Source organism: Carcharhinus amblyrhynchos, unplaced genomic scaffold (genome assembly GCF_965287045.1).
Source record: "Carcharhinus amblyrhynchos unplaced genomic scaffold, sCarAmb.v2.hapA scaffold_98, whole genome shotgun sequence".
Taxonomy (NCBI): domain Eukaryota; kingdom Metazoa; phylum Chordata; class Chondrichthyes; order Carcharhiniformes; family Carcharhinidae; genus Carcharhinus; species Carcharhinus amblyrhynchos.
The window spans coordinates 216,271-238,387 of NW_027649838.1; the positions used below are offsets into that span (position 1 = coordinate 216,271).

General features: G+C 56.5%; 45 non-coding genes and 2 pseudogenes across 45 annotated transcripts; all 47 read left to right on the top strand.

Moving 5' to 3' along the window:
* The first annotated feature begins 104 nt into the window (after positions 1–104).
* Positions 105–296, top strand: LOC145338479 (U2 spliceosomal RNA). The gene has a single exon (XR_013885821.1). It is a non-coding gene; the product is annotated as a U2 spliceosomal RNA (small nuclear RNA).
* A 215-nt stretch (positions 297–511) lies between these two features.
* Positions 512–703, top strand: LOC145338403 (U2 spliceosomal RNA). Its single transcript, XR_013885748.1, has one exon. It is a non-coding gene; the product is annotated as a U2 spliceosomal RNA (small nuclear RNA).
* A 215-nt stretch (positions 704–918) lies between these two features.
* On the top strand, positions 919–1,110 carry LOC145338404 (U2 spliceosomal RNA). The gene has a single exon (XR_013885749.1). It is a non-coding gene; the product is annotated as a U2 spliceosomal RNA (small nuclear RNA).
* A 215-nt stretch (positions 1,111–1,325) lies between these two features.
* LOC145338405 (U2 spliceosomal RNA) lies at positions 1,326–1,517 on the top strand. Its single transcript, XR_013885750.1, has one exon. It is a non-coding gene; the product is annotated as a U2 spliceosomal RNA (small nuclear RNA).
* Positions 1,518–1,732: 215 nt separating this feature from the next.
* Positions 1,733–1,924, top strand: LOC145338376 (U2 spliceosomal RNA). Its single transcript, XR_013885722.1, has one exon. It is a non-coding gene; the product is annotated as a U2 spliceosomal RNA (small nuclear RNA).
* Positions 1,925–2,139: 215 nt separating this feature from the next.
* On the top strand, positions 2,140–2,331 carry LOC145338406 (U2 spliceosomal RNA). The gene has a single exon (XR_013885751.1). It is a non-coding gene; the product is annotated as a U2 spliceosomal RNA (small nuclear RNA).
* A 215-nt stretch (positions 2,332–2,546) lies between these two features.
* LOC145338294 (U2 spliceosomal RNA) lies at positions 2,547–2,738 on the top strand. The gene has a single exon (XR_013885642.1). It is a non-coding gene; the product is annotated as a U2 spliceosomal RNA (small nuclear RNA).
* A 215-nt stretch (positions 2,739–2,953) lies between these two features.
* LOC145338408 (U2 spliceosomal RNA) lies at positions 2,954–3,145 on the top strand. The gene has a single exon (XR_013885753.1). It is a non-coding gene; the product is annotated as a U2 spliceosomal RNA (small nuclear RNA).
* Positions 3,146–3,360: 215 nt separating this feature from the next.
* LOC145338409 (U2 spliceosomal RNA) lies at positions 3,361–3,552 on the top strand. Its single transcript, XR_013885754.1, has one exon. It is a non-coding gene; the product is annotated as a U2 spliceosomal RNA (small nuclear RNA).
* Positions 3,553–3,767: 215 nt separating this feature from the next.
* On the top strand, positions 3,768–3,959 carry LOC145338295 (U2 spliceosomal RNA). The gene has a single exon (XR_013885643.1). It is a non-coding gene; the product is annotated as a U2 spliceosomal RNA (small nuclear RNA).
* A 215-nt stretch (positions 3,960–4,174) lies between these two features.
* Positions 4,175–4,366, top strand: LOC145338296 (U2 spliceosomal RNA). Its single transcript, XR_013885644.1, has one exon. It is a non-coding gene; the product is annotated as a U2 spliceosomal RNA (small nuclear RNA).
* A 215-nt stretch (positions 4,367–4,581) lies between these two features.
* LOC145338372 (U2 spliceosomal RNA) lies at positions 4,582–4,773 on the top strand. The gene has a single exon (XR_013885718.1). It is a non-coding gene; the product is annotated as a U2 spliceosomal RNA (small nuclear RNA).
* A 215-nt stretch (positions 4,774–4,988) lies between these two features.
* Positions 4,989–5,180, top strand: LOC145338410 (U2 spliceosomal RNA). Its single transcript, XR_013885755.1, has one exon. It is a non-coding gene; the product is annotated as a U2 spliceosomal RNA (small nuclear RNA).
* A 215-nt stretch (positions 5,181–5,395) lies between these two features.
* Positions 5,396–5,587, top strand: LOC145338411 (U2 spliceosomal RNA). The gene has a single exon (XR_013885756.1). It is a non-coding gene; the product is annotated as a U2 spliceosomal RNA (small nuclear RNA).
* Positions 5,588–5,802: 215 nt separating this feature from the next.
* Positions 5,803–5,994, top strand: LOC145338412 (U2 spliceosomal RNA). The gene has a single exon (XR_013885757.1). It is a non-coding gene; the product is annotated as a U2 spliceosomal RNA (small nuclear RNA).
* A 215-nt stretch (positions 5,995–6,209) lies between these two features.
* LOC145338297 (U2 spliceosomal RNA) lies at positions 6,210–6,401 on the top strand. The gene has a single exon (XR_013885645.1). It is a non-coding gene; the product is annotated as a U2 spliceosomal RNA (small nuclear RNA).
* A 215-nt stretch (positions 6,402–6,616) lies between these two features.
* Positions 6,617–6,808, top strand: LOC145338374 (U2 spliceosomal RNA). The gene has a single exon (XR_013885720.1). It is a non-coding gene; the product is annotated as a U2 spliceosomal RNA (small nuclear RNA).
* A 215-nt stretch (positions 6,809–7,023) lies between these two features.
* Positions 7,024–7,215, top strand: LOC145338413 (U2 spliceosomal RNA). Its single transcript, XR_013885758.1, has one exon. It is a non-coding gene; the product is annotated as a U2 spliceosomal RNA (small nuclear RNA).
* Positions 7,216–7,430: 215 nt separating this feature from the next.
* LOC145338414 (U2 spliceosomal RNA) lies at positions 7,431–7,622 on the top strand. The gene has a single exon (XR_013885759.1). It is a non-coding gene; the product is annotated as a U2 spliceosomal RNA (small nuclear RNA).
* A 215-nt stretch (positions 7,623–7,837) lies between these two features.
* On the top strand, positions 7,838–8,029 carry LOC145338416 (U2 spliceosomal RNA). The gene has a single exon (XR_013885760.1). It is a non-coding gene; the product is annotated as a U2 spliceosomal RNA (small nuclear RNA).
* Positions 8,030–8,244: 215 nt separating this feature from the next.
* LOC145338417 (U2 spliceosomal RNA) lies at positions 8,245–8,436 on the top strand. Its single transcript, XR_013885761.1, has one exon. It is a non-coding gene; the product is annotated as a U2 spliceosomal RNA (small nuclear RNA).
* A 215-nt stretch (positions 8,437–8,651) lies between these two features.
* On the top strand, positions 8,652–8,843 carry LOC145338377 (U2 spliceosomal RNA). Its single transcript, XR_013885723.1, has one exon. It is a non-coding gene; the product is annotated as a U2 spliceosomal RNA (small nuclear RNA).
* A 215-nt stretch (positions 8,844–9,058) lies between these two features.
* Positions 9,059–9,250, top strand: LOC145338418 (U2 spliceosomal RNA). The gene has a single exon (XR_013885762.1). It is a non-coding gene; the product is annotated as a U2 spliceosomal RNA (small nuclear RNA).
* A 215-nt stretch (positions 9,251–9,465) lies between these two features.
* LOC145338298 (U2 spliceosomal RNA) lies at positions 9,466–9,657 on the top strand. Its single transcript, XR_013885646.1, has one exon. It is a non-coding gene; the product is annotated as a U2 spliceosomal RNA (small nuclear RNA).
* Positions 9,658–9,872: 215 nt separating this feature from the next.
* LOC145338361 (U2 spliceosomal RNA) lies at positions 9,873–10,064 on the top strand. Its single transcript, XR_013885707.1, has one exon. It is a non-coding gene; the product is annotated as a U2 spliceosomal RNA (small nuclear RNA).
* Positions 10,065–10,295: 231 nt separating this feature from the next.
* LOC145338299 (U2 spliceosomal RNA) lies at positions 10,296–10,487 on the top strand. Its single transcript, XR_013885647.1, has one exon. It is a non-coding gene; the product is annotated as a U2 spliceosomal RNA (small nuclear RNA).
* A 215-nt stretch (positions 10,488–10,702) lies between these two features.
* LOC145338420 (U2 spliceosomal RNA) lies at positions 10,703–10,894 on the top strand. Its single transcript, XR_013885764.1, has one exon. It is a non-coding gene; the product is annotated as a U2 spliceosomal RNA (small nuclear RNA).
* A 215-nt stretch (positions 10,895–11,109) lies between these two features.
* LOC145338421 (U2 spliceosomal RNA) lies at positions 11,110–11,301 on the top strand. The gene has a single exon (XR_013885765.1). It is a non-coding gene; the product is annotated as a U2 spliceosomal RNA (small nuclear RNA).
* Positions 11,302–11,516: 215 nt separating this feature from the next.
* Positions 11,517–11,708, top strand: LOC145338422 (U2 spliceosomal RNA). The gene has a single exon (XR_013885766.1). It is a non-coding gene; the product is annotated as a U2 spliceosomal RNA (small nuclear RNA).
* A 215-nt stretch (positions 11,709–11,923) lies between these two features.
* LOC145338378 (U2 spliceosomal RNA) lies at positions 11,924–12,115 on the top strand. Its single transcript, XR_013885724.1, has one exon. It is a non-coding gene; the product is annotated as a U2 spliceosomal RNA (small nuclear RNA).
* A 215-nt stretch (positions 12,116–12,330) lies between these two features.
* On the top strand, positions 12,331–12,522 carry LOC145338423 (U2 spliceosomal RNA). The gene has a single exon (XR_013885767.1). It is a non-coding gene; the product is annotated as a U2 spliceosomal RNA (small nuclear RNA).
* Positions 12,523–12,737: 215 nt separating this feature from the next.
* Positions 12,738–12,929, top strand: LOC145338300 (U2 spliceosomal RNA). Its single transcript, XR_013885648.1, has one exon. It is a non-coding gene; the product is annotated as a U2 spliceosomal RNA (small nuclear RNA).
* A 215-nt stretch (positions 12,930–13,144) lies between these two features.
* LOC145338301 (U2 spliceosomal RNA) lies at positions 13,145–13,336 on the top strand. Its single transcript, XR_013885649.1, has one exon. It is a non-coding gene; the product is annotated as a U2 spliceosomal RNA (small nuclear RNA).
* Positions 13,337–13,567: 231 nt separating this feature from the next.
* Positions 13,568–13,759, top strand: LOC145338146 (U2 spliceosomal RNA). Its single transcript, XR_013885496.1, has one exon. It is a non-coding gene; the product is annotated as a U2 spliceosomal RNA (small nuclear RNA).
* A 231-nt stretch (positions 13,760–13,990) lies between these two features.
* Positions 13,991–14,182, top strand: LOC145338302 (U2 spliceosomal RNA). Its single transcript, XR_013885650.1, has one exon. It is a non-coding gene; the product is annotated as a U2 spliceosomal RNA (small nuclear RNA).
* Positions 14,183–14,397: 215 nt separating this feature from the next.
* Positions 14,398–14,589, top strand: LOC145338363 (U2 spliceosomal RNA). Its single transcript, XR_013885709.1, has one exon. It is a non-coding gene; the product is annotated as a U2 spliceosomal RNA (small nuclear RNA).
* Positions 14,590–14,820: 231 nt separating this feature from the next.
* On the top strand, positions 14,821–15,012 carry LOC145338303 (U2 spliceosomal RNA). The gene has a single exon (XR_013885651.1). It is a non-coding gene; the product is annotated as a U2 spliceosomal RNA (small nuclear RNA).
* A 215-nt stretch (positions 15,013–15,227) lies between these two features.
* On the top strand, positions 15,228–15,419 carry LOC145338424 (U2 spliceosomal RNA). Its single transcript, XR_013885768.1, has one exon. It is a non-coding gene; the product is annotated as a U2 spliceosomal RNA (small nuclear RNA).
* A 215-nt stretch (positions 15,420–15,634) lies between these two features.
* On the top strand, positions 15,635–15,741 carry LOC145338540 (U2 spliceosomal RNA; annotated as a pseudogene).
* A 3,208-nt stretch (positions 15,742–18,949) lies between these two features.
* Positions 18,950–19,123, top strand: LOC145338502 (U2 spliceosomal RNA; annotated as a pseudogene).
* Positions 19,124–19,338: 215 nt separating this feature from the next.
* On the top strand, positions 19,339–19,530 carry LOC145338305 (U2 spliceosomal RNA). The gene has a single exon (XR_013885653.1). It is a non-coding gene; the product is annotated as a U2 spliceosomal RNA (small nuclear RNA).
* Positions 19,531–19,745: 215 nt separating this feature from the next.
* On the top strand, positions 19,746–19,937 carry LOC145338425 (U2 spliceosomal RNA). The gene has a single exon (XR_013885769.1). It is a non-coding gene; the product is annotated as a U2 spliceosomal RNA (small nuclear RNA).
* Positions 19,938–20,152: 215 nt separating this feature from the next.
* LOC145338489 (U2 spliceosomal RNA) lies at positions 20,153–20,344 on the top strand. The gene has a single exon (XR_013885831.1). It is a non-coding gene; the product is annotated as a U2 spliceosomal RNA (small nuclear RNA).
* Positions 20,345–20,559: 215 nt separating this feature from the next.
* Positions 20,560–20,751, top strand: LOC145338426 (U2 spliceosomal RNA). Its single transcript, XR_013885770.1, has one exon. It is a non-coding gene; the product is annotated as a U2 spliceosomal RNA (small nuclear RNA).
* A 215-nt stretch (positions 20,752–20,966) lies between these two features.
* On the top strand, positions 20,967–21,158 carry LOC145338427 (U2 spliceosomal RNA). The gene has a single exon (XR_013885771.1). It is a non-coding gene; the product is annotated as a U2 spliceosomal RNA (small nuclear RNA).
* Positions 21,159–21,373: 215 nt separating this feature from the next.
* LOC145338428 (U2 spliceosomal RNA) lies at positions 21,374–21,565 on the top strand. The gene has a single exon (XR_013885772.1). It is a non-coding gene; the product is annotated as a U2 spliceosomal RNA (small nuclear RNA).
* A 215-nt stretch (positions 21,566–21,780) lies between these two features.
* LOC145338429 (U2 spliceosomal RNA) lies at positions 21,781–21,972 on the top strand. The gene has a single exon (XR_013885773.1). It is a non-coding gene; the product is annotated as a U2 spliceosomal RNA (small nuclear RNA).
* The last annotated feature ends 145 nt before the right edge of the window (positions 21,973–22,117 follow it).

A 22,117-nucleotide genomic window follows, 5' to 3' on the forward strand; every position in this document is an offset into this window, starting at 1 on the left:
ACTGCAGCACTCAGGCAGGCTGACGGTTTTTCTGTGGCCAGCAAGCGGCGCGTGAAAGCCAGTGGCTGAGGAAGGGAGGGGGGCCAGCGGGGAATTGACGGGCTATCGCTTCTCGGCCTTTTGGCTAAGATCAAGTGTAGTGTCTGTTCTTATCAGTTTAATATCTGATAGTTCCCCGATCTGGGGACCAAATATTAACCTGATTTTTGGAACAGGGCGCTGGGGAAAGGGGCTGGCTCCTACCACGCCACGCATCGACCTGGTCTTGCACTCTCTCCAGGAACGGTGCGCTGACTCACAAGAGCATCAAAAACAGAACATGTGGCAGCACCTGCCTACTGGCACCGCAGGTGTCGACGGCAGAGTAAAGGACGCACACGCTGAGCCCCCTGCTGCGCTGCGACGCTACTGCAGCACTCAGGCAGGCTGACGGTTTTTCTGTGGCCAGCAAGCGGCGCGTGAAAGCCAGTGGCTGAGGAAGGGAGGGGGGCCAGCGGGGAATTGACGGGCTATCGCTTCTCGGCCTTTTGGCTAAGATCAAGTGTAGTGTCTGTTCTTATCAGTTTAATATCTGATAGTTCCCCGATCTGGGGACCAAATATTAACCTGATTTTTGGAACAGGGCGCTGGGGAAAGGGGCTGGCTCCTACCACGCCACGCATCGACCTGGTCTTGCACTCTCTCCAGGAACGGTGCACTGACTCACAAGAGCATCAAAAACAGAACATGTGGCAGCACCTGCCTCCTGGCACCGCAGGTGTCGACGGCAGAGTAAAGGACGCACACGCTGAGCCCCCTGCTGCGCTGCGACGCTACTGCAGCACTCAGGCAGGCTGACGGTTTTTCTGTGGCCAGCAAGCGGCGCGTGAAAGCCAGTGGCTGAGGAAGGGAGGGGGGCCAGCGGGGAATTGACGGGCTATCGCTTCTCGGCCTTTTGGCTAAGATCAAGTGTAGTGTCTGTTCTTATCAGTTTAATATCTGATAGTTCCCCGATCTGGGGACCAAATATTAACCTGATTTTTGGAACAGGGCGCTGGGGAAAGGGGCTGGCTCCTACCACGCCACGCATCGACCTGGTCTTGCACTCTCTCCAGGAACGGTGCACTGACTCACAAGAGCATCAAAAACAGAACATGTGGCAGCACCTGCCTACTGGCACCGCAGGTGTCGACGGCAGAGTAAAGGACGCACACGCTGAGCCCCCTGCTGCGCTGCGACGCTACTGCAGCACTCAGGCAGGCTGACGGTTTTTCTGTGGCCAGCAAGCGGCGCGTGAAAGCCAGTGGCTGAGGAAGGGAGGGGGGCCAGCGGGGAATTGACGGGCTATCGCTTCTCGGCCTTTTGGCTAAGATCAAGTGTAGTGTCTGTTCTTATCAGTTTAATATCTGATAGTTCCCCGATCTGGGGACCAAATATTAACCTGATTTTTGGAACAGGGCGCTGGGGAAAGGGGCTGGCTCCTACCACGCCACGCATCGACCTGGTCTTGCACTCTCTCCAGGAACGGTGCACTGACTCACAAGAGCATCAAAAACAGAACATGTGGCAGCACCTGCCTACTGGCACCGCAGGTGTCGACGGCAGAGTAAAGGACGCACACGCTGAGCCCCCTGCTGCGCTGCGACGCTACTGCAGCACTCAGGCAGGCTGACGGTTTTTCTGTGGCCAGCAAGCGGCGCGTGAAAGCCAGTGGCTGAGGAAGGGAGGGGGGCCAGCGGGGAATTGACGGGCTATCGCTTCTCGGCCTTTTGGCTAAGATCAAGTGTAGTGTCTGTTCTTATCAGTTTAATATCTGATAGTTCCCCGATCTGGGGACTAAATATTAACCTGATTTTTGGAACAGGGCGCTGGGGAAAGGGGCTGGCTCCTACCACGCCACGCATCGACCTGGTCTTGCACTCTCTCCAGGAACGGTGCACTGACTCACAAGAGCATCAAAAACAGAACATGTGGCAGCACCTGCCTACTGGCACCGCAGGTGTCGACGGCAGAGTAAAGGACGCACACGCTGAGCCCCCTGCTGCGCTGCGACGCTACTGCAGCACTCAGGCAGGCTGACGGTTTTTCTGTGGCCAGCAAGCGGCGCGTGAAAGCCAGTGGCTGAGGAAGGGAGGGGGGCCAGCGGGGAATTGACGGGCTATCGCTTCTCGGCCTTTTGGCTAAGATCAAGTGTAGTGTCTGTTCTTATCAGTTTAATATCTGATAGTTCCCCGATCTGGGGACCAAATATTAACCTGATTTTTGGAACAGGGCGCTGGGGAAAGGGGCTGGCTCCTACCACGCCACGCATCGACCTGGTCTTGCACTCTCTCCAGGAACGGTGCACTGACTCACAAGAGCATCAAAAACAGAACATGTGGCAGCACCTGCCTACTGGCACCGCAGGTGTCGACGGCAGAGTAAAGGACGCACACGCTGAGCCCCCTGCTGCGCTGCGACGCTACTGCAGCACTCAGGCAGGCTGACGGTTTTTCTGTGGCCAGCAAGCGGCGCGTGAAAGCCAGTGGCTGAGGAAGGGAGGGGGGCCAGCGGGGAATTGACGGGCTATCGCTTCTCGGCCTTTTGGCTAAGATCAAGTGTAGTATCTGTTCTTATCAGTTTAATATCTGATAGTTCCCCGATCTGGGGACCAAATATTAACCTGATTTTTGGAACAGGGCGCTGGGGAAAGGGGCTGGCTCCTACCACGCCACGCATCGACCTGGTCTTGCACTCTCTCCAGGAACGGTGCACTGACTCACAAGAGCATCAAAAACAGAACATGTGGCAGCACCTGCCTACTGGCACCGCAGGTGTCGACGGCAGAGTAAAGGACGCACACGCTGAGCCCCCTGCTGCGCTGCGACGCTACTGCAGCACTCAGGCAGGCTGACGGTTTTTCTGTGGCCAGCAAGCGGCGCGTGAAAGCCAGTGGCTGAGGAAGGGAGGGGGGCCAGCGGGGAATTGACGGGCTATCGCTTCTCGGCCTTTTGGCTAAGATCAAGTGTAGTGTCTGTTCTTATCAGTTTAATATCTGATAGTTCCCCGATCTGGGGACCAAATATTAACCTGATTTTTGGAACAGGGCGCTGGGGAAAGGGGCTGGCTCCTACCACGCCACGCATCGACCTGGTCTTGCACTCTCTCCAGGAACGGTGCACTGACTCACAAGAGCATCAAAAACAGAACATGTGGCAGCACCTGCCTACTGGCACCGCAGGTGTCGACGGCAGAGTAAAGGACGCACACGCTGAGCCCCCTGCTGCGCTGCGACGCTACTGCAGCACTCAGGCAGGCTGACGGTTTTTCTGTGGCCAGCAAGCGGCGCGTGAAAGCCAGTGGCTGAGGAAGGGAGGGGGGCCAGCGGGGAATTGACGGGCTATCGCTTCTCGGCCTTTTGGCTAAGATCAAGTGTAGTGTCTGTTCTTATCAGTTTAATATCTGATAGTTCCCCGATCTGGGGACCAAATATTAACCTGATTTTTGGAACAGGGCGCTGGGGAAAGGGGCTGGCTCCTACCACGCCACGCATCGACCTGGTCTTGCACTCTCTCCAGGAACGGTGCACTGACTCACAAGAGCATCAAAAACAGAACATGTGGCAGCACCTGCCTACTGGCACCGCAGGTGTCGACGGCAGAGTAAAGGACGCACACGCTGAGCCCCCTGCTGCGCTGCGACGCTACTGCAGCACTCAGGCAGGCTGACGGTTTTTCTGTGGCCAGCAAGCGGCGCGTGAAAGCCAGTGGCTGAGGAAGGGAGGGGGGCCAGCGGGGAATTGACGGGCTATCGCTTCTCGGCCTTTTGGCTAAGATCAAGTGTAGTATCTGTTCTTATCAGTTTAATATCTGATAGTTCCCCGATCTGGGGACCAAATATTAACCTGATTTTTGGAACAGGGCGCTGGGGAAAGGGGCTGGCTCCTACCACGCCACGCATCGACCTGGTCTTGCACTCTCTCCAGGAACGGTGCACTGACTCACAAGAGCATCAAAAACAGAACATGTGGCAGCACCTGCCTACTGGCACCGCAGGTGTCGACGGCAGAGTAAAGGACGCACACGCTGAGCCCCCTGCTGCGCTGCGACGCTACTGCAGCACTCAGGCAGGCTGACGGTTTTTCTGTGGCCAGCAAGCGGCGCGTGAAAGCCAGTGGCTGAGGAAGGGAGGGGGGCCAGCGGGGAATTGACGGGCTATCGCTTCTCGGCCTTTTGGCTAAGATCAAGTGTAGTATCTGTTCTTATCAGTTTAATATCTGATAGTTCCCCGATCTGGGGACCAAATATTAACCTGATTTTTGGAACAGGGCGCTGGGGAAAGGGGCTGGCTCCTACCACGCCACGCATCGACCTGGTCTTGCACTCTCTCCAGGAACGGTGCACTGACTCACAAGAGCATCAAAAACAGAACATGTGGCAGCACCTGCCTACTGGCACCGCAGGTGTCGACGGCAGAGTAAAGGACGCACACGCTGAGCCCCCTGCTGCGCTGCGACGCTACTGCAGCACTCAGGCAGGCTGACGGTTTTTCTGTGGCCAGCAAGCGGCGCGTGAAAGCCAGTGGCTGAGGAAGGGAGGGGGGCCAGCGGGGAATTGACGGGCTATCGCTTCTCGGCCTTTTGGCTAAGATCAAGTGTAGTATCTGTTCTTATCAGTTTAATATCTGATAGTTCCCCGATCTGGGGACCAAATATTAACCTGATTTTTGGAACAGGGCGCTGGGGAAAGGGGCTGGCTCCTACCACGCCACGCATCGACCTGGTCTTGTACTCTCTCCAGGAACGGTGCACTGACTCACAAGAGCATCAAAAACAGAACATGTGGCAGCACCTGCCTACTGGCACCGCAGGTGTCGACGGCAGAGTAAAGGACGCACACGCTGAGCCCCCTGCTGCGCTGCGACGCTACTGCAGCACTCAGGCAGGCTGACGGTTTTTCTGTGGCCAGCAAGCGGCGCGTGAAAGCCAGTGGCTGAGGAAGGGAGGGGGGCCAGCGGGGAATTGACGGGCTATCGCTTCTCGGCCTTTTGGCTAAGATCAAGTGTAGTGTCTGTTCTTATCAGTTTAATATCTGATAGTTCCCCGATCTGGGGACCAAATATTAACCTGATTTTTGGAACAGGGCGCTGGGGAAAGGGGCTGGCTCCTACCACGCCACGCATCGACCTGGTCTTGCACTCTCTCCAGGAACGGTGCACTGACTCACAAGAGCATCAAAAACAGAACATGTGGCAGCACCTGCCTACTGGCACCGCAGGTGTCGACGGCAGAGTAAAGGACGCACACGCTGAGCCCCCTGCTGCGCTGCGACGCTACTGCAGCACTCAGGCAGGCTGACGGTTTTTCTGTGGCCAGCAAGCGGCGCGTGAAAGCCAGTGGCTGAGGAAGGGAGGGGGGCCAGCGGGGAATTGACGGGCTATCGCTTCTCGGCCTTTTGGCTAAGATCAAGTGTAGTGTCTGTTCTTATCAGTTTAATATCTGATAGTTCCCCGATCTGGGGACCAAATATTAACCTGATTTTTGGAACAGGGCGCTGGGGAAAGGGGCTGGCTCCTACCACGCCACGCATCGACCTGGTCTTGCACTCTCTCCAGGAACGGTGCACTGACTCACAAGAGCATCAAAAACAGAACATGTGGCAGCACCTGCCTACTGGCACCGCAGGTGTCGACGGCAGAGTAAAGGACGCACACGCTGAGCCCCCTGCTGCGCTGCGACGCTACTGCAGCACTCAGGCAGGCTGACGGTTTTTCTGTGGCCAGCAAGCGGCGCGTGAAAGCCAGTGGCTGAGGAAGGGAGGGGGGCCAGCGGGGAATTGACGGGCTATCGCTTCTCGGCCTTTTGGCTAAGATCAAGTGTAGTGTCTGTTCTTATCAGTTTAATATCTGATAGTTCCCCGATCTGGGGACCAAATATTAACCTGATTTTTGGAACAGGGCGCTGGGGAAAGGGGCTGGCTCCTACCACGCCACGCATCGACCTGGTCTTGCACTCTCTCCAGGAACGGTGCACTGACTCACAAGAGCATCAAAAACAGAACATGTGGCAGCACCTGCCTACTGGCACCGCAGGTGTCGACGGCAGAGTAAAGGACGCACACGCTGAGCCCCCTGCTGCGCTGCGACGCTACTGCAGCACTCAGGCAGGCTGACGGTTTTTCTGTGGCCAGCAAGCGGCGCGTGAAAGCCAGTGGCTGAGGAAGGGAGGGGGGCCAGCGGGGAATTGACGGGCTATCGCTTCTCGGCCTTTTGGCTAAGATCAAGTGTAGTATCTGTTCTTATCAGTTTAATATCTGATAGTTCCCCGATCTGGGGACCAAATATTAACCTGATTTTTGGAACAGGGCGCTGGGGAAAGGGGCTGGCTCCTACCACGCCACGCATCGACCTGGTCTTGCACTCTCTCCAGGAACGGTGCACTGACTCACAAGAGCATCAAAAACAGAACATGTGGCAGCACCTGCCTACTGGCACCGCAGGTGTCGACGGCAGAGTAAAGGACGCACACGCTGAGCCCCCTGCTGCGCTGCGACGCTACTGCAGCACTCAGGCAGGCTGACGGTTTTTCTGTGGCCAGCAAGCGGCGCGTGAAAGCCAGTGGCTGAGGAAGGGAGGGGGGCCAGCGGGGAATTGACGGGCTATCGCTTCTCGGCCTTTTGGCTAAGATCAAGTGTAGTATCTGTTCTTATCAGTTTAATATCTGATAGTTCCCCGATCTGGGGACCAAATATTAACCTGATTTTTGGAACAGGGCGCTGGGGAAAGGGGCTGGCTCCTACCACGCCACGCATCGACCTGGTCTTGTACTCTCTCCAGGAACGGTGCACTGACTCACAAGAGCATCAAAAACAGAACATGTGGCAGCACCTGCCTACTGGCACCGCAGGTGTCGACGGCAGAGTAAAGGACGCACACGCTGAGCCCCCTGCTGCGCTGCGACGCTACTGCAGCACTCAGGCAGGCTGACGGTTTTTCTGTGGCCAGCAAGCGGCGCGTGAAAGCCAGTGGCTGAGGAAGGGAGGGGGGCCAGCGGGGAATTGACGGGCTATCGCTTCTCGGCCTTTTGGCTAAGATCAAGTGTAGTGTCTGTTCTTATCAGTTTAATATCTGATAGTTCCCCGATCTGGGGACCAAATATTAACCTGATTTTTGGAACAGGGCGCTGGGGAAAGGGGCTGGCTCCTACCACGCCACGCATCGACCTGGTCTTGCACTCTCTCCAGGAACGGTGCACTGACTCACAAGAGCATCAAAAACAGAACATGTGGCAGCACCTGCCTACTGGCACCGCAGGTGTCGACGGCAGAGTAAAGGACGCACACGCTGAGCCCCCTGCTGCGCTGCGACGCTACTGCAGCACTCAGGCAGGCTGACGGTTTTTCTGTGGCCAGCAAGCGGCGCGTGAAAGCCAGTGGCTGAGGAAGGGAGGGGGGCCAGCGGGGAATTGACGGGCTATCGCTTCTCGGCCTTTTGGCTAAGATCAAGTGTAGTGTCTGTTCTTATCAGTTTAATATCTGATAGTTCCCCGATCTGGGGACCAAATATTAACCTGATTTTTGGAACAGGGCGCTGGGGAAAGGGGCTGGCTCCTACCACGCCACGCATCGACCTGGTCTTGCACTCTCTCCAGGAACGGTGCACTGACTCACAAGAGCATCAAAAACAGAACATGTGGCAGCACCTGCCTACTGGCACCGCAGGTGTCGACGGCAGAGTAAAGGACGCACACGCTGAGCCCCCTGCTGCGCTGCGACGCTACTGCAGCACTCAGGCAGGCTGACGGTTTTTCTGTGGCCAGCAAGCGGCGCGTGAAAGCCAGTGGCTGAGGAAGGGAGGGGGGCCAGCGGGGAATTGACGGGCTATCGCTTCTCGGCCTTTTGGCTAAGATCAAGTGTAGTGTCTGTTCTTATCAGTTTAATATCTGATAGTTCCCCGATCTGGGGACCAAATATTAACCTGATTTTTGGAACAGGGCGCTGGGGAAAGGGGCTGGCTCCTACCACGCCACGCATCGACCTGGTCTTGCACTCTCTCCAGGAACGGTGCACTGACTCACAAGAGCATCAAAAACAGAACATGTGGCAGCACCTGCCTACTGGCACCGCAGGTGTCGACGGCAGAGTAAAGGACGCACACGCTGAGCCCCCTGCTGCGCTGCGACGCTACTGCAGCACTCAGGCAGGCTGACGGTTTTTCTGTGGCCAGCAAGCGGCGCGTGAAAGCCAGTGGCTGAGGAAGGGAGGGGGGCCAGCGGGGAATTGACGGGCTATCGCTTCTCGGCCTTTTGGCTAAGATCAAGTGTAGTGTCTGTTCTTATCAGTTTAATATCTGATAGTTCCCCGATCTGGGGACCAAATATTAACCTGATTTTTGGAACAGGGCGCTGGGGAAAGGGGCTGGCTCCTACCACGCCACGCATCGACCTGGTCTTGCACTCTCTCCAGGAACGGTGCACTGACTCACAAGAGCATCAAAAACAGAACATGTGGCAGCACCTGCCTACTGGCACCGCAGGTGTCGACGGCAGAGTAAAGGACGCACACGCTGAGCCCCCTGCTGCGCTGCGACGCTACTGCAGCACTCAGGCAGGCTGACGGTTTTTCTGTGGCCAGCAAGCGGCGCGTGAAAGCCAGTGGCTGAGGAAGGGAGTGGGGCCAGCGGGGAATTGACGGGCTATCGCTTCTCGGCCTTTTGGCTAAGATCAAGTGTAGTGTCTGTTCTTATCAGTTTAATATCTGATAGTTCCCCGATCTGGGGACCAAATATTAACCTGATTTTTGGAACAGGGCGCTGGGGAAAGGGGCTCGCTCCTACCACGCCACGCATCGACCTGGTCTTGCACTCTCTCCAGGAACGGTGCACTGACTCACAAGAGCATCAAAAACAGAACATGTGGCAGCACCTGCCTACTGGCACCGCAGGTGTCGACGGCAGAGTAAAGGACGCACACGCTGAGCCCCCTGCTGCGCTGCGACGGTACTGCAGCACTCAGGCAGGCTGACGGTTTTTCTGTGGCCAGCAAGCGGCGCGTGAAAGCCAGTGGCTGAGGAAGGGAGGGGGGCCAGCGGGGAATTGACGGGCTATCGCTTCTCGGCCTTTTGGCTAAGATCAAGTGTAGTGTCTGTTCTTATCAGTTTAATATCTGATAGTTCCCCGATCTGGGGACCAAATATTAACCTGATTTTTGGAACAGGGCGCTGGGGAAAGGGGCTGGCTCCTACCACGCCACGCATCGACCTGGTCTTGCACTCTCTCCAGGAACGGTGCACTGACTCACAAGAGCATCAAAAACAGAACATGTGGCAGCACCTGCCTACTGGCACCGCAGGTGTCGACGGCAGAGTAAAGGACGCACACGCTGAGCCCCCTGCTGCGCTGCGACGCTACTGCAGCACTCAGGCAGGCTGACGGTTTTTCTGTGGCCAGCAAGCGGCGCGTGAAAGCCAGTGGCTGAGGAAGGGAGGGGGGCCAGCGGGGAATTGACGGGCTATCGCTTCTCGGCCTTTTGGCTAAGATCAAGTGTAGTATCTGTTCTTATCAGTTTAATATCTGATAGTTCCCCGATCTGGGGACCAAATATTAACCTGATTTTTGGAACAGGGCGCTGGGGAAAGGGGCTGGCTCCTACCACGCCACGCATCGACCTGGTCTTGCACTCTCTCCAGGAACGGTGCACTGACTCACAAGAGCATCAAAAACAGAACATGTGGCAGCACCTGCCTACTGGCACCGCAGGTGTCGACGGCAGAGTAAAGGACGCACACGCTGAGCCCCCTGCTGCGCTGCGACGCTACTGCAGCACTCAGGCAGGCTGACGGTTTTTCTGTGGCCAGCAAGCGGCGCGTGAAAGCCAGTGGCTGAGGAAGGGAGGGGGGCCAGCGGGGAATTGACGGGCTATCGCTTCTCGGCCTTTTGGCTAAGATCAAGTGTAGTATCTGTTCTTATCAGTTTAATATCTGATAGTTCCCCGATCTGGGGACCAAATATTAACCTGATTTTTGGAACAGGGCGCTGGGGAAAGGGGCTGGCTCCTACGACGCCACGCATCGACCTGGTCTTGCACTCTCTCCAGGAACGGTGCACTGACTCACAAGAGCATCAAAAACAGAACATGTGGCGGGGCGCCCCCTGCTGCCCTGCGACGCCAACACGTCACTCAGCCTCGACATGTGGCAGGGCACTCGCAAGCTCCGCCCCCTGCTGCGCTGCGACGCTCCTGCAGCACTCAGGCAGGCTGACGGTTTTTCTGTGGCCAGCAAGCGGCGCGTGAAAGCCAGTGGCTGAGGAAGGGAGGGGGGCCAGCGGGGAATTGACGGGCTATCGCTTCTCGGCCTTTTGGCTAAGATCAAGTGTAGTATCTGTTCTTATCAGTTTAATATCTGATAGTTCCCCGATCTGGGGACCAAATATTAACCTGATTTTTGGAACAGGGCGCTGGGGAAAGGGGCTGGCTCCTACCACGCCACGCATCGACCTGGTCTTGCACTCTCTCCAGGAACGGTGCACTGACTCACAAGAGCATCAAAAACAGAACATGTGGCAGCACCTGCCTACTGGCACCGCAGGTGTCGACGGCAGAGTAAAGGACGCACACGCTGAGCCCCCTGCTGCGCTGCGACGCTACTGCAGCACTCAGGCAGGCTGACGGTTTTTCTGTGGCCAGCAAGCGGCGCGTGAAAGCCAGTGGCTGAGGAAGGGAGGGGGGCCAGCGGGGAATTGACGGGCTATCGCTTCTCGGCCTTTTGGCTAAGATCAAGTGTAGTGTCTGTTCTTATCAGTTTAATATCTGATAGTTCCCCGATCTGGGGACCAAATATTAACCTGATTTTTGGAACAGGGCGCTGGGGAAAGGGGCTGGCTCCTACCACGCCACGCATCGACCTGGTCTTGCACTCTCTCCAGGAACGGTGCACTGACTCACAAGAGCATCAAAAACAGAACATGTGGCAGCACCTGCCTACTGGCACCGCAGGTGTCGACGGCAGAGTAAAGGACGCACACGCTGAGCCCCCTGCTGCGCTGCGACGCTACTGCAGCACTCAGGCAGGCTGACGGTTTTTCTGTGGCCAGCAAGCGGCGCGTGAAAGCCAGTGGCTGAGGAAGGGAGGGGGGCCAGCGGGGAATTGACGGGCTATCGCTTCTCGGCCTTTTGGCTAAGATCAAGTGTAGTGTCTGTTCTTATCAGTTTAATATCTGATAGTTCCCCGATCTGGGGACCAAATATTAACCTGATTTTTGGAACAGGGCGCTGGGGAAAGGGGCTGGCTCCTACCACGCCACGCATCGACCTGGTCTTGCACTCTCTCCAGGAACGGTGCACTGACTCACAAGAGCATCAAAAACAGAACATGTGGCAGCACCTGCCTACTGGCACCGCAGGTGTCGACGGCAGAGTAAAGGACGCACACGCTGAGCCCCCTGCTGCGCTGCGACGCTACTGCAGCACTCAGGCAGGCTGACGGTTTTTCTGTGGCCAGCAAGCGGCGCGTGAAAGCCAGTGGCTGAGGAAGGGAGGGGGGCCAGCGGGGAATTGACGGGCTATCGCTTCTCGGCCTTTTGGCTAAGATCAAGTGTAGTGTCTGTTCTTATCAGTTTAATATCTGATAGTTCCCCGATCTGGGGACCAAATATTAACCTGATTTTTGGAACAGGGCGCTGGGGAAAGGGGCTGGCTCCTACCACGCCACGCATCGACCTGGTCTTGCACTCTCTCCAGGAACGGTGCACTGACTCACAAGAGCATCAAAAACAGAACATGTGGCAGCACCTGCCTACTGGCACCGCAGGTGTCGACGGCAGAGTAAAGGACGCACACGCTGAGCCCCCTGCTGCGCTGCGACGCTACTGCAGCACTCAGGCAGGCTGACGGTTTTTCTGTGGCCAGCAAGCGGCGCGTGAAAGCCAGTGGCTGAGGAAGGGAGTGGGGCCAGCGGGGAATTGACGGGCTATCGCTTCTCGGCCTTTTGGCTAAGATCAAGTGTAGTGTCTGTTCTTATCAGTTTAATATCTGATAGTTCCCCGATCTGGGGACCAAATATTAACCTGATTTTTGGAACAGGGCGCTGGGGAAAGGGGCTCGCTCCTACCACGCCACGCATCGACCTGGTCTTGCACTCTCTCCAGGAACGGTGCACTGACTCACAAGAGCATCAAAAACAGAACATGTGGCAGCACCTGCCTACTGGCACCGCAGGTGTCGACGGCAGAGTAAAGGACGCACACGCTGAGCCCCCTGCTGCGCTGCGACGGTACTGCAGCACTCAGGCAGGCTGACGGTTTTTCTGTGGCCAGCAAGCGGCGCGTGAAAGCCAGTGGCTGAGGAAGGGAGGGGGGCCAGCGGGGAATTGACGGGCTATCGCTTCTCGGCCTTTTGGCTAAGATCAAGTGTAGTGTCTGTTCTTATCAGTTTAATATCTGATAGTTCCCCGATCTGGGGACCAAATATTAACCTGATTTTTGGAACAGGGCGCTGGGGAAAGGGGCTGGCTCCTACCACGCCACGCATCGACCTGGTCTTGCACTCTCTCCAGGAACGGTGCACTGACTCACAAGAGCATCAAAAACAGAACATGTGGCAGCACCTGCCTACTGGCACCGCAGGTGTCGACGGCAGAGTAAAGGACGCACACGCTGAGCCCCCTGCTGCGCTGCGACGCTACTGCAGCACTCAGGCAGGCTGACGGTTTTTCTGTGGCCAGCAAGCGGCGCGTGAAAGCCAGTGGCTGAGGAAGGGAGGGGGGCCAGCGGGGAATTGACGGGCTATCGCTTCTCGGCCTTTTGGCTAAGATCAAGTGTAGTATCTGTTCTTATCAGTTTAATATCTGATAGTTCCCCGATCTGGGGACCAAATATTAACCTGATTTTTGGAACAGGGCGCTGGGGAAAGGGGCTGGCTCCTACCACGCCACGCATCGACCTGGTCTTGCACTCTCTCCAGGAACGGTGCACTGACTCACAAGAGCATCAAAAACAGAACATGTGGCAGCACCTGCTTACTGGCACCGCAGGTGTCGACGGCAGAGTAAAGGACGCACACGCTGAGCCCCCTGCTGCGCTGCGACGCTACTGCAGCACTCAGGCAGGCTGACGGTTTTTCTGTGGCCAGCAAGCGGCGCGTGAAAGCCAGTGGCTGAGGAAGGGAGGGGGGCCAGCGGGGAATTGACGGGCTATCGCTTCTCGGCCTTTTGGCTAAGATCAAGTGTAGTATCTGTTCTTATCAGTTTAATATCTGATAGTTCCCCGATCTGGGGACCAAATATTAACCTGATTTTTGGAACAGGGCGCTGGGGAAAGGGGCTGGCTCCTACCACGCCACGCATCGACCTGGTCTTGCACTCTCTCCAGGAACGGTGCACTGACTCACAAGAGCATCAAAAACAGAACATGTGGCGGGGCGCCCCCTGCTGCCCTGCGACGCCAACACGTCACTCAGCCTCGACATGTGGCAGGGCACTCGCAAGCTCCGCCCCCTGCTGCGCTGCGACGCTACTGCAGCACTCAGGCAGGCTGACGGTTTTTCTGTGGCCAGCAAGCGGCGCGTGAAAGCCAGTGGCTGAGGAAGGGAGGGGGGCCAGCGGGGAATTGACGGGCTATCGCTTCTCGGCCTTTTGGCTAAGATCAAGTGTAGTATCTGTTCTTATCAGTTTAATATCTGATAGTTCCCCGATTTGGGGACCAAATATTAACCTGATTTTTGGAACAGGGCGCTGGGGAAAGGGGCTGGCTCCTACCACGCCACGCATCGACCTGGTCTTGCACTCTCTCCAGGAACGGTGCACTGACTCACAAGAGCATCAAAAACAGAACATGTGGCGGGGCGCCCCCTGCTGCCCTGCGACGCCAACACGTCACTCAGCCTCGACATGTGGCAGGGCACTCGCAAGCTCCGCCCCCTGCTGCGCTGCGACGCTACTGCAGCACTCAGGCAGGCTGACGGTTTTTCTGTGGCCAGCAAGCGGCGCGTGAAAGCCAGTGGCTGAGGAAGGGAGGGGGGCCAGCGGGGAATTGACGGGCTATCGCTTCTCGGCCTTTTGGCTAAGATCAAGTGTAGTATCTGTTCTTATCAGTTTAATATCTGATAGTTCCCCGATCTGGGGACCAAATATTAACCTGATTTTTGGAACAGGGCGCTGGGGAAAGGGGCTGGCTCCTACCACGCCACGCATCGACCTGGTCTTGCACTCTCTCCAGGAACGGTGCACTGACTCACAAGAGCATCAAAAACAGAACATGTGGCAGCACCTGCCTACTGGCACCGCAGGTGTCGACGGCAGAGTAAAGGACGCACACGCTGAGCCCCCTGCTGCGCTGCGACGCTACTGCAGCACTCAGGCAGGCTGACGGTTTTTCTGTGGCCAGCAAGCGGCGCGTGAAAGCCAGTGGCTGAGGAAGGGAGGGGGGCCAGCGGGGAATTGACGGGCTATCGCTTCTCGGCCTTTTGGCTAAGATCAAGTGTAGTATCTGTTCTTATCAGTTTAATATCTGATAGTTCCCCGATCTGGGGACCAAATATTAACCTGATTTTTGGAACAGGGCGCTGGGGAAAGGGGCTGGCTCCTACGACGCCACGCATCGACCTGGTCTTGCACTCTCTCCAGGAACGGTGCACTGACTCACAAGAGCATCAAAAACAGAACATGTGGCGGGGCGCCCCCTGCTGCCCTGCGACGCCAACACGTCACTCAGCCTCGACATGTGGCAGGGCACTCGCAAGCTCCGCCCCCTGCTGCGCTGCGACGCTACTGCAGCACTCAGGCAGGCTGACGGTTTTTCTGTGGCCAGCAAGCGGCGCGTGAAAGCCAGTGGCTGAGGAAGGGAGGGGGGCCAGCGGGGAATTGACGGGCTATCGCTTCTCGGCCTTTTGGCTAAGATCAAGTGTAGTATCTGTTCTTATCAGTTTAATATCTGATAGTTCCCCGATCTGGGGACCAAATATTAACCTGATTTTTGGAACAGGGCGCTGGGGAAAGGGGCTGGCTCCTACCACGCCACGCATCGACCTGGTCTTGCACTCTCTCCAGGAACGGTGCACTGACTCACAAGAGCATCAAAAACAGAACATGTGGCAGCACCTGCCTACTGGCACCGCAGGTGTCGACGGCAGAGTAAAGGACGCACACGCTGAGCCCCCTGCTGCGCTGCGACGCTGCTGCAGCACTCAGGCAGGCTGACGGTTTTTCTGTGGCCAGCAAGCGGCGCGTGAAAGCCAGTGGCTGAGGAAGGGAGGGGGGCCAGCGGGGAATTGACGGGCTATCGCTTCTCGGCCTTTTGGCTAAGATCAAGTGTAGTGTCTGTTCTTATCAGTTTAATATCTGATAGTTCCCCGATCTGGGGACCAAATATTAACCTGATTTTTGGAACAGGGCGCTGGGGAAAGGGGCTGGCTCCTACCACGCCACGCATCGACCTGGTCTTGCACTCTCTCCAGGAACGGTGCACTGACTCACAAGAGCATCAAAAACAGAACATGTGGCAGCACCTGCCTACTGGCACCGCAGGTGTCGACGGCAGAGTAAAGGACGCACACGCTGAGCCCCCTGCTGCGCTGCGACGCTACTGCAGCACTCAGGCAGGCTGACGGTTTTTCTGTGGCCAGCAAGCGGCGCGTGAAAGCCAGTGGCTGAGGAAGGGAGGGGGGCCAGCTGGGAATTGACGGGCTATCGCTTCTCGGCCTTTTGGCTAAGATCAAGTGTAGTATCTGTTCTTATCAGTTCAGGGCTGAAAACAAACTGGACGCTACGTCCAGAGCCCTGCTGGAGACGGTCAAAGATGCCAAGCTGCTCGACGTCTTCAGCAACCCAGCAGACGGAGGGCAGCGCAGGTACACGTGGTCGCGGCCCGACGGGTCGGTTCGCTCCAGGATCGACTTTATGTTTGTGTCCCGCGCGCTCACGGTCAGGCCCACCGACGTCAGGCCGGTGTTCTTTTCTGACCACTGCCTCCTGCTGGCCGACTGTCAGCTGGAGGCAAACCAGAAAGTGGGCAGGGGGTCCTGGAAGCTGAATGTAGAACTGTTGACCCCAGAGAACCTCGAGGAACTCAGGAGGGATTACCACGGTTGGAGGACCGTCAAACCCTTCTTTGAGTCTCCATCGCTCTGGTGGGAAACCATCAAAGGCAACATCAAAAAGTTCTTCATTCGCAAAGGGGTTCAGAAGGCCAGGGAGAGACGGCGGGACATGTCCCGACTCCAGAAAAGCATGCAGGAACTGCTCCAACTGCAGTCGATGGGGGTCGATGTCAAGGAGGAGCTCCAGGAGGTGAAGAGCCAGCAAGCCTCGCTCTTTGCCTCGGAGGCCGCCAAGGTCATCTTCCGGTCCAGGGTCCGCTCCGTGGAGCAGGACGAAAAGTGCTCACGCTTCTTCTTCCAGAAGGTGCACAGAGAAACCTCTGTGATCAGCAGCCTGAAGGAAGAGGACGGCTCAGTGGGGTCATCGCAGTCTGACATTCTGAGGATCTGCAAATCCTTCTATGCCGGACTGTATGACCTGAAGCCGACAGACAGCACGGCCTCCCAGTCTTTCCTGTCGTCTATCACGCAGGTCTTAGACGACGGTGAGCGGGACAGCCTGGAGAGACCGGTATCTCTGGAAGAGCTGACCAAGGCCGTCGAGTCCTTGCAGAAGGGTAAAACTCCCGGAAGCGACGGCTTACCGGCGGAGTTTTACTCGGCGTTGTGGGACTTGACGGGCCCGGACCTCCTGGAAGTATACGAGAGTATGCTTCTGGAGGGCAGGATGTCAGAATCCATGAGGAAAGGCATCATTACCCTCATCTACAAGCAGAAGGGGGAGAGGGAAGAAATTCGGAATTGGCGACCCATCTCACTATTGAACGTGGATTACAAAATTCTGGCCAAGGTCATCGCCAACCGGGTCAAGTCTGCTCTGGGGTCAGTAATCCATCCTGATCAAACCTGTGCTGTACCCGGCAGGAAGATCTCTGACAGCCTGGCGCTACTCAGGGATACGATCGCCTACGTGCAGGACAGGCAGGTGGATACGTGCCTCATCAGCCTCGACCAGGAGAAGGCGTTTGACAGAATATCGCACAACTACATGATGGATGTGCTCTCCAAAATGGGTTTTGGGGAGGGAATACGCAATTGGATCCGGCTGCTCTACACAGACATCAGTAGCGCAGTCTCAGTCAACGGGTGGGAAACAGATAGCTTCCAAATCAGGTCTGGAGTCAGACAGGGCTGCCCTCTCTCCTCCGTCCTTTTTGTGTGTTGCATTGAACCCTTTGCCCAGGCCCTCAGAAGCGACCCAGGCATCAAAGGGGTGACAATCCCAGGCAGCGGAGGCACGCAGGTCAAAGCCTCCCTGTACATGGATGACGTGGCTGTGTTCTGCTCGGACCCCTCGTCTGTCCGCAGGCTCCTCCAGGTCTGCGAGCAGTTCGAGCTGGCCTCGGGAGCCAAAGTCAACCAGGGAAAGAGCGAGGCCATGTTCTTTGGGAACTGGGCCGACAAATCCTTTGTCCCCTTCACCGTCAGGGCAGAGTACCTGAAGGTGCTGGGGATATGGTTCGGAGCGGCAGGGGCATGCATCAAAAACTGGGAGGAGCGCATCGCGAAAGCCAGGCAGAAACTGGGCTTGTGGGAGAGACGCTCGCTCTCCATAACAGGGAAAAACCTGGTGATCCGGTGCGAGTTGCTGTCCGTGTTGTTGTACGTGGCGCAGGTGTGGCCTATCCCCAAATCCTGCGCTGCAGCAGTGACGCAGGCCATCTTCAAATTTATCTGGAGATCAAAGATGGATCGCGTCCGGAGGGAGGCGATGCACAAATCTCCAGAGAACGGAGGGAAAGACATCCCCAACGCAGCCCTCATCCTGATGGCCACCTTTGTGTGCGGCTGCATCAAGCTGTGCGTAGATCCTCGGTACACCAACAGCAAGTGCCACTACTTTTTGAGGTTCTACCTGTCCCGAGTGTTGCGAAGGATGGGTCTGGCCGCACTGCCGCGGAACGCTCCGAGTAGTTGGACCGTACCGCAGCACCTGTCCTTCGTGGAGAAATTTTTCCGCAAACACACCTTTGACCACAAGGCGATTAAGCAGTGGTCAGCGCGTAACGTCCTTGGGGCCCTGAGAGAAAAGGAGACGGCGGATCCTGTCGGATGGTTCCCTGAGCAGACTGTCAGTGTCATCTGGCAGAACGCCTCATCACCAGAACTGACAAACAAGCACCAAGATCTGGCTTGGCTGGTGGTGAGAAGGGCACTCCCCGTCAGATCCTTTATGCACGCTCGAGGTCTCAACATCACCGCACGCTGCCCTCGAAGCGGCTGCGGGGCTGACGAGACGGTCGCACACCTCCTTCTGGAATGTGCCTTTGCAAAGAAGGTCTGGAGCGAGATGCAGTGGTATTTGTCGAGGTTCGTCCCGAGCAGCTCGGTGACGCAGGACTCTGTGCTCTACGGGCTGTTTCCGGGGTCGCACACCGAGAGAAATATCAACTGCTGCTGGAAGGTCATCAACTCGGTGAAGGACGCACTTTGGTCCGCCCGAAACTTGCTGATCTTCCAGCTGAAAGAACTGTCCTCGACCGAGTGTTGCAGACTGGCACATTCCAAGGTCCAGGACTACGTGCTGAGGGACGGGCTGAAGCTTGGGGCAGCCGCCGCAAAGGCACAATGGGGAAAGGCCACACTGTAAGGCCTTTTAACGGAGGCAGACCGAGGGCCCAGGAACTGCAGAATACCCTCAACCTGCGGAACTGTGTGCCAATCTGAGCACTAACGGCACACAGTAATCTTTTGAGGCATGTATATAGTTTTTAAGTATTGAAATGTAATCATGGTAATTAGTACAAATATGTAAATATTGAGACATGGACATAGTTTTTTAAGTAGTGAAATGTAGTCACTGTAGTTTGGACAGATCTGCAAAAATGTTTTGATTCCGCATTGTTTTGCTACTCGAAGCCCTGTACATTGTAATAGATTACTTGAGATTTTTATGAATAAAGTATATTTTTGGAAAAAAAAAATCTGTTCTTATCAGTTTAATATCTGATAGTTCCCCGATCTGGGGACCAAATATTAACCTGATTTTTGGAACAGGGCGCTGGGGAAAGGGGCTCGCTCCTACCACGCCACGCATCGACCTGGTCTTGCACTCTCTCCAGGAACGGTGCACTGACTCACAAGAGCATCAAAAACAGAACATGTGGCAGCACCTGCCTACTGGCACCGCAGGTGTCGACGGCAGAGTAAAGGACGCACACGCTGAGCCCCCTGCTGCGCTGCGACGCTACTGCAGCACTCAGGCAGGCTGACGGTTTTTCTGTGGCCAGCAAGCGGCGCGTGAAAGCCAGTGGCTGAGGAAGGGAGGGGGGCCAGCGGGGAATTGACGGGCTATCGCTTCTCGGCCTTTTGGCTAAGATCAAGTGTAGTATCTGTTCTTATCAGTTTAATATCTGATAGTTCCCCGATCTGGGGACCAAATATTAACCTGATTTTTGGAACAGGGCGCTGGGGAAAGGGGCTGGCTCCTACCACGCCACGCATCGACCTGGTCTTGCACTCTCTCCAGGAACGGTGCACTGACTCACAAGAGCATCAAAAACAGAACATGTGGCAGCACCTGCCTACTGGCACCGCAGGTGTCGACGGCAGAGTAAAGGACGCACACGCTGAGCCCCCTGCTGCGCTGCGACGCTACTGCAGCACTCAGGCAGGCTGACGGTTTTTCTGTGGCCAGCAAGCGGCGCGTGAAAGCCAGTGGCTGAGGAAGGGAGGGGGGCCAGCGGGGAATTGACGGGCTATCGCTTCTCGGCCTTTTGGCTAAGATCAAGTGTAGTGTCTGTTCTTATCAGTTTAATATCTGATAGTTCCCCGATCTGGGGACCAAATATTAACCTGATTTTTGGAACAGGGCGCTGGGGAAAGGGGCTGGCTCCTACCACGCCACGCATCGACCTGGTCTTGCACTCTCTCCAGGAACGGTGCACTGACTCACAAGAGCATCAAAAACAGAACATGTGGCAGCACCTGCCTACTGGCACCGCAGGTGTCGACGGCAGAGTAAAGGACGCACACGCTGAGCCCCCTGCTGCGCTGCGACGCTACTGCAGCACTCAGGCAGGCTGACGGTTTTTCTGTGGCCAGCAAGCGGCGCGTGAAAGCCAGTGGCTGAGGAAGGGAGGGGGGCCAGCGGGGAATTGACGGGCTATCGCTTCTCGGCCTTTTGGCTAAGATCAAGTGTAGTGTCTGTTCTTATCAGTTTAATATCTGATAGTTCCCCGATCTGGGGACCAAATATTAACCTGATTTTTGGAACAGGGCGCTGGGGAAAGGGGCTGGCTCCTACCACGCCACGCATCGACCTGGTCTTGTACTCTCTCCAGGAACGGTGCGCTGACTCACAAGAGCATCAAAAACAGAACATGTGGCAGCACCTGCCTACTGGCACCGCAGGTGTCGACGGCAGAGTAAAGGACGCACACGCTGAGCCCCCTGCTGCGCTGCGACGCTACTGCAGCACTCAGGCAGGCTGACGGTTTTTCTGTGGCCAGCAAGCGGCGCGTGAAAGCCAGTGGCTGAGGAAGGGAGGGGGGCCAGCGGGGAATTGACGGGCTATCGCTTCTCGGCCTTTTGGCTAAGATCAAGTGTAGTGTCTGTTCTTATCAGTTTAATATCTGATAGTTCCCCGATCTGGGGACCAAATATTAACCTGATTTTTGGAACAGGGCGCTGGGGAAAGGGGCTGGCTCCTACCACGCCACGCATCGACCTGGTCTTGCACTCTCTCCAGGAACGGTGCACTGACTCACAAGAGCATCAAAAACAGAACATGTGGCAGCACCTGCCTACTGGCACCGCAGGTGTCGACGGCAGAGTAAAGGACGCACACGCTGAGCCCCCTGCTGCGCTGCGACGCTACTGCAGCACTCAGGCAGGCTGACGGTTTTTCTGTGGCCAGCAAGCGGCGCGTGAAAGCCAGTGGCTGAGGAAGGGAGGGGGGCCAGCGGGGAATTGACGGGCTATCGCTTCTCGGCCTTTTGGCTAAGATCAAGTGTAGTGTCTGTTCTTATCAGTTTAATATCTGATAGTTCCCCGATCTGGGGACCAAATATTAACCTGATTTTTGGAACAGGGCGCTGGGGAAAGGGGCTGGCTCCTACCACGCCACGCATCGACCTGGTCTTGCACTCTCTCCAGGAACGGTGCACTGACTCACAAGAGCATCAAAAACAGAACATGTGGCAGCACCTGCCTACTGGCACCGCAGGTGTCGACGGCAGAGTAAAGGACGCACACGCTGAGCCCCCTGCTGCGCTGCGACGCTACTGCAGCACTCAGGCAGGCTGACGGTTTTTCTGTGGCCAGCAAGCGGCGCGTGAAAGCCAGTGGCTGAGGAAGGGAGGGGGGCCAGCGGGGAATTGACGGGCTATCGCTTCTCGGCCTTTTGGCTAAGATCAAGTGTAGTGTCTGTTCTTATCAGTTTAATATCTGATAGTTCCCCGATCTGGGGACCAAATATTAACCTGATTTTTGGAACAGGGCGCTGGGGAAAGGGGCTGGCTCCTACCACGCCACGCATCGACCTGGTCTTGCACTCTCTCCAGGAACGGTGCACTGACTCACAAGAGCATCAAAAACAGAACATGTGGCAGCACCTGCCTACTGGCACCGCAGGTGTCGACGGCAGAGTAAAGGACGCACACGCTGAGCCCCCTGCTGCGCTGCGACGCTACTGCAGCACTCAGGCAGGCTGACGGTTTTTCTGTGGCCAGCAAGCGGCGCGTGAAAGCCAGTGGCTGAGGAAGGGAGGGGGGCCAGCGGGGAATTGACGGGCTATCGCTTCTCGGCCTTTTGGCTAAGATCAAGTGTAGTGTCTGTTCTTATCAGTTTAATATCTGATAGTTCCCCGATCTGGGGACCAAATATTAACCTGATTTTTGGAACAGGGCGCTGGGGAAAGGGGCTGGCTCCTACCACGCCACGCATCGACCTGGTCTTGCACTCTCTCCAGGAACGGTGCACTGACTCACAAGAGCATCAAAAACAGAACATGTGGCAGCACCTGCCTACTGGCACCGCAGGTGTCGACGGCAGAGTAAAGGACGCACACGCTGAGCCCCCTGCTGCGCTGCGACGCTACTGCAGCACTCAGGCAGGCTGACGGTTTTTCTG